Source organism: Furipterus horrens, unplaced genomic scaffold (genome assembly GCF_987537825.1).
Source record: "Furipterus horrens unplaced genomic scaffold, mFurHor1.1.pri manual_scaffold_3, whole genome shotgun sequence".
Taxonomy (NCBI): domain Eukaryota; kingdom Metazoa; phylum Chordata; class Mammalia; order Chiroptera; family Furipteridae; genus Furipterus; species Furipterus horrens.
This window is the reverse complement of record NW_028327173.1, coordinates 146,755,990-146,759,148: the sequence shown is the minus strand read 5'-3', so window position 1 is coordinate 146,759,148 and position 3,159 is coordinate 146,755,990. Positions and strand designations below refer to the sequence as shown.

Sequence of the window (3,159 nt, the reverse complement as noted above, 5' to 3'; positions counted from 1 at the left end):
GTTGGCTGCCCATCCAGCTGGCAGAGGGCCAACTTGGCTTATGCCCCTTTCCCCCACCCCAACAAGGAAGGAAACCTGAGAGCAACCACTTAAGTAGCACTGGCCTCAGGGAAAGCAGGAAATGCCTGTGTCCCACCCACCTCTCTTTACGGTCTCCTTCCCAGACCAGGAGGCAGTGTCAGCAACATGAGGGTCAGTCAGGCCTTTCTTCCCACACTTCCCACATGGACACCTACCTGTCCTCGTTAAGGAGGTGCCTCTCAGCCTGTTGTCACTGTTAGAAAGCAAGAAAAAACATGATCTCTCAAACCTATGCACCCGTATGTTCATAGCAGCACTATTTACAATAGCCAAGCCCTGGAAACAGTCTAAGTGCCCATAAGTGGATGAGTGGATCAAAAAGTTGTGATACATTTACACAATGGAATACTATGCAGCAGAAGGAAAGACAGAACTCCTACCTTTTGCAACAACATGGATGGAACTGGAGAGTATTATGCTTAGTGAAATAAGCCAGGTGGCAAAAGACAAATATCAAATGATCTCGCTTAAATACAGGAACCTAATGAACAAAACAAACAAATGAGTAAAATAGAACTGGAGGCATGGAAACAAGGAACAGACTGACAGTGACCAGAGGAGAGGGCGGAGGCGCAGGAGTGAAGAAAGAAGGGGAAGGGTCTAGTCAAGGAACTAATATAAATGACCCACAGACATGGACAACAGGATGAGGATTGACTGTGGGAGAGGGGGAGATGGGTGGGGCAGGGGAGAGCAATGGGGGAAAAGAACAATAAATTTTAAAAAAGAAACAATAAAAACAACAACTAAAACAAAAACATGATCTCTCTTCCACCCCCAGTTGTTGAGCCAAGAAACAACTTTAGGAGTGTTTGTATTTAACAATGGACTTTTGGAAAAAGAAAAATTAACCCTTAAAGATGGCATTTTCATACTAGGCTGGCTAGAAATAGAAGTGTGTCTGTACAAACATTTTCCCTTTAACTTCTTTCATTTAAAAACAAATTAAGTTACACACATTTATTATACTGTTCCCCAATTCCATTTTCCTTGACGTTAGCAATGTGGACAGCCTGGGACGTATCTTTCCACATACTTCCCTGTGTTCCTGTAGGAACACCTCACAATTTACCCTAATGATGAACATTTAGGTTGATTTAAATTTGGGGGTCACTGTCAACAATCCTTCAGCAAACAAATTTGAACATATAGTCTTACCTATTATTGATTCTTTTATTTGTAGGATGGTTTAATAAAAGTAGGGTTGCTCAAGGTACATGCATTTGATAGATACTGCCAAGTTACTTTCCAGATATATAGCAATTTACTTGCCTACCAAAACCACATAAAGATGTTTGTATATTGGATCTTATAAATTTTAATTTTGCTGCAGACTGGTGGAAAATGTTTTTCCCATTTTTAAAATTTGCATTTATGCCATTGTGTTAGGATACCCCATGTCAGTGGTCAGGGTTCTTTCCTCGAGGCTGACCCTGGGGGCAGCTTTGCAGCTGCTGCCAGGGCTCCATGGCTTCAGTTTTCTCCAGAATTTAAAACTATCAAAAAGATGGATTTCATGTAAATGCCACTGGAAAGGTAACAGGAGGGAGGAGGCATGAACAGATAATGTGTGTGTATAGATGCTGCGGGTGTCCTGGCTTTGCCCTAGCCCTGCAGTGGTCACCCTGTGGGTGTGCTGCTTTGCTCTGCTGTGTTCTCTGTGGGACCTCCAGGAGCTCCTTGGAGGAGCACTTCCAGTGGCTAGCATTTTGGGTTTAGAGAGAGGAGCACATGGAATGGAGTGGGGTGGCATGGTAAGGACTCCCCAGCTTCTGAGCCTTTCTTACACACTTCCTTCTTAAACTAGATCCATCTTCCTGTGTGGTCCCCCTTTCCTGAGGTTTTTCTGACTCTTAAGCACCTCTCAGTCCTGTTTACTTCAGCTGTGGTAACCTCTCAGCCCTTTTTTAGGAGTGTACCCCCTCTCAATGTCCTTTGCTGAACAGTGAATGAATTTTTCTAAAGTTGGCTTTCCAGGTGAGACACGAGTGGGGATAGTGTACGCGATTCTTCATTCAGAGGAGCCTCAAGAGAAAAGGATTATTTAGCCATGTCGCCCTTGATCAGAAAGGTGATCAGCACTGCAAAAACCCTAGGGTCATTGGTCCCTACAGTCAGGACAGGTAGGCATGGCCCCCTCCAGTGGACAGCTAGTGCTAGAGGAGGGATGGCAGAAGAAGCTAAATAAGCTCTTACAAACATGATTGAAGTTCTAAAAACTGCAGGTTGTGACTTCACTAATGTGGTAAAAACAACTTTTTTTCTGGCTGACATAAATGACTTTGGTATTGTCAATGAAGTCTACAAACAGTATTTTAAGAGTAGTTTTCCTGTAAGAGCTGCTTTGCCCAAAGGAGGCCGTGCTGAGATAGGAGCAGTAGCCGTCCAAGGCCCTCTCATGGCAGCATCCGTCTGTGTGGGCCTGGTGTTATTTAGTCTGGAATTTTAAATAATGTTGTTAAATCAACACCTAAACTTTTATAATCGATGATGGAAAGTGTAAGACTGACTAAAAGATCTAAAGTATTATGGAAAATACCATATAATGAGGGGACTTGAACATGAATTGAAGAGTAGATTATGAATCCAGTTCCTGATGTTATATATTTCACTTGTGCACACTCATAGTACTTAATGTGAGAAAAGAGACATGCATTGCATTACAAAGATACTAAAAAAAAGTAAAAAGGAAATAACATGTAGGAAAGATGAGTTGCTAATCCTGAAGAATAGTAAAAAGTACACCTAATTCAATGAAATCTTATTAATTTAGTAATGTGAAATATTTAGTTCTCATGACAGATATATGATTCTGCTTTTACTTGAGTAAAACTAAAGATTTAAATTTGAATAAGGTTTCCTTTTTTCCTCCTTTCCTGCCACTCTTCCTTTTCATCCAGCTTGCTATTAAGCAGGCACCGTTGTGCCATACATGCTAATACTCAATTGGCAGTGTTTTTTTTTTTTCCCTCATAGAGGCAGTGAATGTGATCTGGAAGACAGCACTGATGTATGAGGGTCTGCTTGACTCACATAATTACAGAGTTTATGGTGGACTAGAGCAGTGTTCAACCCCAA

The 3,159-nt window shown here is 41.8% G+C and overlaps 1 pseudogene; it reads left to right on the top strand.

Annotated features, from left to right (window-relative positions):
* Nucleotides 1-2,131: 2,131 nt before the first annotated feature.
* On the top strand, nt 2,132-2,530 carry LOC150016265 (2-iminobutanoate/2-iminopropanoate deaminase pseudogene; annotated as a pseudogene).
* The last annotated feature ends 629 nt before the right edge of the window (nt 2,531-3,159 follow it).